Consider the following 7667-nt stretch of genomic DNA (forward strand, 5'->3'; position numbering starts at 1 on the left):
TCTTTTCTAGGATACTACAGCTGCTTAGAAATAAGGTCGGTACTAAAATCCTCTGTTTACTGAGTAACATTCAAGATATTAATATCTCCAAAAACATTCAGGGGGCAGGAGAAAATAAAATAAATATATCCTGTTAGTATGTAAATGGTCAAGTTTATAAATAATATAACCTATAATTTATTGTCTGAAAAAATATTAAAGATAGACAAACAAGCATTATTTATTCAGACAGAGAATTTTAATTCTTTTAATGAGGTTATCTAAATATAATAAAATAACGTTTTATGTGTAAATTAAAGTTATTAAAATTTGTTATTAATAAAGTTAATCAAGAATCATAAAACAAGAAAACTTATGACCTTCCAACGAGCATGTTAATTTTTTCTTTTTTTAAACTTTTGTTTAAAAATTTTTTTGAATTTAATGGTTAAGTTGTGTTGAGTTCAAGAGTACAATTCTATAATACATCATCTGTACATGGGTCCTGTTTTCTTATTTTTTCAGCTAACCTGATTTTTGATTGAAGAATTTAAGCCATTTACACTTAAAATGATCATTGATAGGTATGTATTTATTGCCACTTTATTCTTTTAATTATATTCTATTCTGTTCTTTTCCATCACTACTACTACTAGTACTACTACTTCCCTTCCTCCTCCACCTCCCCTTCTTCTTCTTCTTCTTCTTCTTCTTCTTCTTCTTCTTCTTCTTCTTCTCCTCCTCCTCCTCCTCCTCCTTCATTATTCTTCTTCTTCTTCTTCTTCTTCTTCTCCTCCTCCTCCTCCTCCTTCATTATCATTATTATTATTATTATTCTCCTCCTCCTCCTCCTCCTCCTCCTTCATTATTATTATCATTATTATTATTATTATTCTCCTCCTCCTTCATTATTATTATTATTATTATTATTCCTTCTTTTACTTCCTCTTCCCCATTCCATCCCCCCCTCCTCTTCTTTCTCTTCTTCTTTTTTTCAAACAGGCCCTTTAAAATTTCTTGTAATACTGGTTTAATGGTAACAAACTCTTTTACCTTTTTCTTGTCTGGGAATCTATTTATTCCTCAATTTGACATCATAGTCTTGCTGAGTAAAGTAGTCTTAGTTGTAAGTCCTTGCAATTCATCACTTTGAATATTTTATACCAACCTCTTCTGGCATAAAATACGTTTGTTGAGAAATCAGCCAATAGTCTGCTTCCTGTAAGTAATTGTCTTTTTTTTTTAAGATTTACTCTTTGTCTTTATCCTTTGCCATTTGAACTATAATGTGCCTTGGTGTGGGCCTTTTTGGGTACATCTTATTTGGGATTTCCTGACCTTTCTGGATTTGTGTGTCTTTATTCTTCACCACATTAGGGAAGTTTTCTGTCATTATTTCTTCAAATATGTTTTTGATTGCTTGTTCTCACTCCTCTTCTTCTGGTATATGAGGAAATTATGAGACTTAATGTCTCAAAGATCCCTTAAACTTTCTTATCTCAAGTGGTGATAAGTGCTCCCAAAAAGTAAAATGCTGTCAGGTCAAGGAAGCCAAAGATATTTTATTTTATTATTTTTTTTCAAAGATTTTTATTTTCTATTGACCTTCAGAGAGAGAGAGAGAGAGAGAGAGAGAGAGAGAGGCAGAAGCAGAAGAAGCAGAGTGCATCAACTCACAGCTGTTTCTCATATATACCTTGACCAGGCAGCGCAGGGCCTTGAACTGGCAACCTCAGCATTCCAGGGTGATGCTCCATCTACTGTGCCACCACAGGTCAAGCATTAGAGAGTATTATAAATAGGAGTAAGATTTAAGAAAAGATAAATTAAGTATAAGAATTATTGTGGAGGAACAAGATCTCAAGTAGAAGAAATAGCAAGAGCAATTTAATTTATATATATATATATATAAATGCTGTATTTTTCACTGCATAAGATGCACTTTTTTTCTCTAAAAGTGGAGGGGAAAATCCCCGTGTGTCTTATGGACCAAAAAATATGGTATTTTATTAAATATTTTAACACACCATTTGGTTCAGGATATTTTTTTTCTTATTTTCCTCCATAAAAACCTAGGTGTGTCTTATGGTCATATGCATCTTATTGAATGAAAAATACAGTATATAATATCTATAAATAATAGATATAGATATAGATATAGATATAGATATAGATATAGATATAGATATTATATATATATGTGTGTGTGTGTGTATACGTACACACACATATTTGCCATGTTTGGAGAATTATAAGGAGACCAACTGGATAGAAAAAAAGACAGAAAATTGATGGAAAGAAAGTAGGTCACAGAGAAAGTGGTGTACAGATTATTAAAGCTCTGCATTTAATTTTAGCTTTTTGTTTGAGATAGGGGCCATTGGAAGAAGGTATGGTCTTTATATTTTAGTAGTAGGTAAGAGATGAAGCAATGATGCTTTCCTTATTTAGACCTTACAGAAACTTCCAGACCCTTGACATTTCTACATACTTTTATTTTCTCTGTTCATTTAAGATTCTATTTCATTTCTTTTTAAATCATCAATTTCACATTTGTCTCTTAGTATGTACTTGCAATAACTCAAATGACTCTTGTGAAATTCTGACTTAAGTAACCTACTTGTTAAAATATCAATCCTGGAAAGTCCTTAAATACCAAAAATATTCAATTCTATAAGATTATTTTGTTTCATTTATATTTTCTAAACAGAGACTATTATACTGCTTACAAAAGCTATTTCTTGTTTTTGGTCATATACTTTTTAATCAATTCTATCCGATACAGTATTAATTTCTAAAGCATCTAACTTATTACACCAATTCATCGACAGAAAATAATCACCTATTTTGTAGAAAAAAATTATGTCTATTTAACATAATTGCCATCAAATTTCTTCTCTCACTCTTCTGTAAATTGATTTATCCCCGATCAGATTTTGAACTTTCTCCTTCCAGTCAATAAGCTGAACTGACACATAATTTTTGAAGATGTTCTATCACTGTGCTTTGGTTTTCTTTTCCTGCAACATCCTGAGTAAATATTTTTTTAATTAGGATGTTCTTCCTAATGAAGATTATGATGATAAATATAGCAATAATACTTAAAGTTTACATTTAAATAATTTTTACCCACAATATAGTTTATATTCCTTCTCATTTAATACAGTTCCAAGTTTATCATATCTACTTTAGATAAGAAAGTTGTAGTTTAAGGAGATTAAGAAATTTCCAAGGTCAATGTAACATTTGTTATTGAATATTAAGCTTCTTTCTTGAAATTTAATCCCACTTGGCTTCCACAATTCAAAAATTGCCTGGAAATTGTCTTCTTTTCTGCTCGTCACTCCATTGTAAGAGATTTTCATGGGCTTCTCTAATTTTTCTCTGACATTACTTAGTTATTACCTTAGAGTTTTGTCCTTAGCTCACTTCTCTTCTGACTCTACAGGAATATAACACAAACTGCTTTTTCAGTTAAATAAACAAACATCATAGATTTTGTCATAGACTATAGTGTATACTTTCTTTGTAAATGAAGTAGAGGAGGAAGAAAAGGAGAAGATGGAGGATGGAAAGGAGAAGGATGAAGATAAATAAGAGGAGAGGAAGAGAAGGAGAAGGAAAAGCCAATATAAATGTCATCATAAATACCAATTTAAAAATTGCATCTTTATGCCACCAATTTAATGCCATCCTTGTGATATGGGTGACACCCTTTATGGATTTTTTTCTTGAATGAAAGACCTTGGCATTTTCATACAGTATGGTGGTTGGTTGTACCTGATATGATACCTGTTCTACTTTATTATAAAATAACAATACAAGTTCTGTTCCATCAAGATTCTAAAATGATCTACTGTTCATGAAGAGTGAAACTATAATAAACACACAAAGCCTACTTTTGTGTTTAGAGTTACTGTCCTTATTTTCCTCTGTCACACATAATCCCCACACTTCCAGTCATGTTGAAGCAGAAATGATGTGTGGCATTATGCCTACATTTTGGTGTCTCAAATCTAAAATATGAGTGAGGTAGTTAATTGTAGGTTTTAAATGTGTGTATTGGCATGTTTCAATTTTTATTATCTGGTGGTTGTTTTGTTTTGTTTTTCCGATGCTGTTGTTGGTAGCACTTTTGTATCAGTAGTTCATATTTTGTCAAGTAAGCTGTGAATATCATAGATCTATTAGATTAATGCCTAGTAATATGACTTAAGAAAAATCATTGAGCCTGCCCAGGTGGTGGAACAGTAGATAGAGTGTCGGACTGGGATGCAAAGGACCCAGATTCGAGACCCCAAGGTTGCCAGCTTGAGCACAGGCTCATCCAGTTTGAGCAAGGCTCACCAGCTTAAGCCAAGGTCACTGGCTGGAGCAAGTGGTCACTCAGTCTGCTGTAGCTCCCTGGTCAAGGCACATATGAGAAAAACAATCAATGAACAACTAAGGTGCTGTAACAAAGAATTGATGCTTCTCATCTCTCTCCCTTCTTGTCTGTCCCTCCCTCTGATTCTCTCTGTCTCTATCACACATACACAAAAAAAAGAAAGACAAATTATTGAAGAAATAAAGAGGAGAAAAAAAGTGATGTAATTAAGTAAGAGAAAGAAAAAAAATGGAAAGAAGAAATTTAATTAATATTTCCAAAAATTAATAAATCAGGAATTAATTTCTTTATAGTCAGACAATTTCAATACTTACTGAACATGAACATGTATAAATTTTTTCCATTGAGAATATACTAGAAATTGAATTTGTTGTGCATTGAGAAATGACTGTATATCTAAAAAGTATAGCCATGGCTGGATAGGTAAGTTGGTTAGAGCATCATTCAGAAGAGCAGCCGTTGCTGGTTCATTCTTGTCTCTCTCTCTCTCCCTTTCTCTCTCTACAGAAACAATAAAATAAACTTAATAAAGATAAAAGGTGAAGGAGTCCATAAAGAAGAAGAATTATTTAAATTGAATTGGACTTTAATTGCCTTAATAAAACATTTATAATGTTTTGTTTACCACCTAGAGAATAACAATTTCTAATGCCAGATTCACCTAATAAATATTTCTTTAAAAGACTTAACAAAAAATTAAACATAAATTCTATTTATAGGGTCAATTCTATAAAATCATAATATATAATTATGTGGTTTCACAAACTTTATGGTACAGAGAGAATCACCTGGAGATACTGATAAAATTAGATTATCCCTGCACCTCCTACCTTCTAATTCTACATGCCTGGATAGAGGGCCTATGAATTTGCTTTTTCAACAACTGCTCAGGTCATGTTGGCTGATAGTCACATGTACCACATTTTAAGTGACAATGAAGTAGGGCAAAAAGTATACTTAATTAATTAATTTATTTATTTTTGTGAGAGACAGAGAGGAAGAGAGAGAGAGGAAGCATCAATTCAGAGTTGTGACAATTTAGTTGTTCATTGTTTCTCATATGTGTCTAGACAGCGGGGTTCCAGCCAAGCCAGTAACCCTTTGCCCAAGCCAGTGACCTTTGGGCTCAAGCCAGAGACCATGCGGTCATGTGGATGGTCCCCGCTCAAATCAGCATCTCTGCGCTCAAGCTGGTGATCTTGTTCGTATACTGGATGAGCTTGCGCTCAACCTGGAGACCTCGGGGTTTTGAACTTGAAACCTCAGTGTCCCAGGTTGACGCTCTATCCACTGTGACCCCACCAGTCAGGCAAATATACCTAATTTTTTTTTTAATAATTTTATTTTTTTAATGGGGTGACATCAATAAATCAGGATACATATATTCAAAGATAACAAGTCCAGGTTATCTTGTCGTTCAATTATGTTGCATACCCATCACCCAAAGTCAGATTGTCCTCTGTCACCTTCTATCCTGTTTTCTTTGTGCCCCTCCCCCTCCCCCCTCCCCCTCCCATTCCCCCCTCCCCCCCGTAACCTAATTTTTAAAATGATTTTTTTGTGCACTCACTTTTGAGTACATTACATTATCCAACTAGTAGTAAAGAGGTAAATTTTGGTACGAATGTTCCTACAGACTTAGAGAAAACTGATTTTCCTTTCTATCTTGTACAATAGTGTTAACACAAGGCTTACAGTGAGGAACATGAGCCCCTAAAGACTCAAAGAAAGTAAATTCATTACTAAAACATATACATCCAATAACTGGGTAAGATATAAAGTACTGAGATTCTATGTAGAATAAGAACTGTTTTATTATATAATACTCAATGGAATTTTAGCAAATATTTGAATATACTTTAAGATAAAATACTCTAAAGTCAGCAGAATAAAGGTACATTGTAATAATTTATAGGAGATACATGAAATAAATGATGACTCCAATTTTATTGTGCACCTTATATTAGAAAACCAGTAAAATTTTGATACAATGGAATCATTTTGACATAGAATTTATCTATCTGGGAAATGCATTAGTTGAAATAAGCCATATGGAGTTCCACAGAAACACGTTTACCATTTTAATTCATTTTTATGCTTACTTTACTTTAGCTTACTTTTTCTCTTTGTCATACTCATGCATAGTAGACTGACACTGGAATTAATGTGTCATGAGTACAATTGTTTTCTTTCCGCTTCACACTCTTCTGTAAAGTTTAAGTTTATTCTTAGTATCTGTGGGGACAGATTTTGGGCATTATTTCTAGTTCTAAAATAAGATCCTATAATTGACATAATATAAAAAACAAAGGGAGGATTTCAGTGTATATAAATACATCAGTCCTCCAGAAAATCACATCATCTCCTAAAAGGTTCACAATTTCAACTTCTTGAAATCTTGCGTCTCATATTGGGTAAAGGTAACATATTTATGAACAATTTAATATGGTGTGTTATGTTAATTTTTGTTTGCTTGAATAAGTTATAAGCCATTTTTAAAATGCATATTATTTATTGATAATTTCTCATAAAGAAACAACTTAAAGAAATGATGATCTTATGTCAGGATCTTAAAGAGAGGACAGGATCACAATGCCTCTGGATTCACAAGCCTTGTACCAAAAGAATGACATGGAACAAGGAGGAAATATGCTAGATGTAGTTTTATTTCCTTGACTAAGTATATAATATCCACTGTTTAACTGGTTTTACCTTTAACTTAAATTAAAGGTTTATTTTACAATCAATAAATAAAAATATAATAAATAAAAGGAGTAGAATAGGCTCTCTTTTTACAAATGTGTATTAACCCAAAGATTTAATTAACCTTTACCGAAGTTATTCTATCATCACTAATTCATTTTCTATTATATTTTTATTGTCCTTTATATCAGAAAAGTATCTTCTCATTTTCTACATAATTAACACTGTATAAGAGACTATTGTGTTTTATTAAGTCATTTTATTTAATATTTTTATTTAATCTGTGACTTTATTGAAAAAAATGTTTTTATACTTTGTCAAACTTTTATCATTGTGTTCTTCAGATAATATTCTTTCAAAAATTCTAAGTTATTCATATAAGTATCTATCTCTCTATAGAAAACTGGTTTCTGTAAAATTTTAGTTTACAATACATTTTTACTTAGAAGTCTATAGCTAAAAATAAATAATGTGCTTTGCTTCAGCAACATAACAGTTCATTTGTGTATACTAAATTACTAAACATATAAAAGTGTTTAGAGTTACTTTTTTGAATAAGATTATTTGGAGATTAAATCATTTTTACCAATTCAATTTC

This window comes from Saccopteryx leptura, chromosome 5 (genome assembly GCF_036850995.1).
Source record: "Saccopteryx leptura isolate mSacLep1 chromosome 5, mSacLep1_pri_phased_curated, whole genome shotgun sequence".
Lineage (NCBI taxonomy): Eukaryota > Metazoa > Chordata > Mammalia > Chiroptera > Emballonuridae > Saccopteryx > Saccopteryx leptura.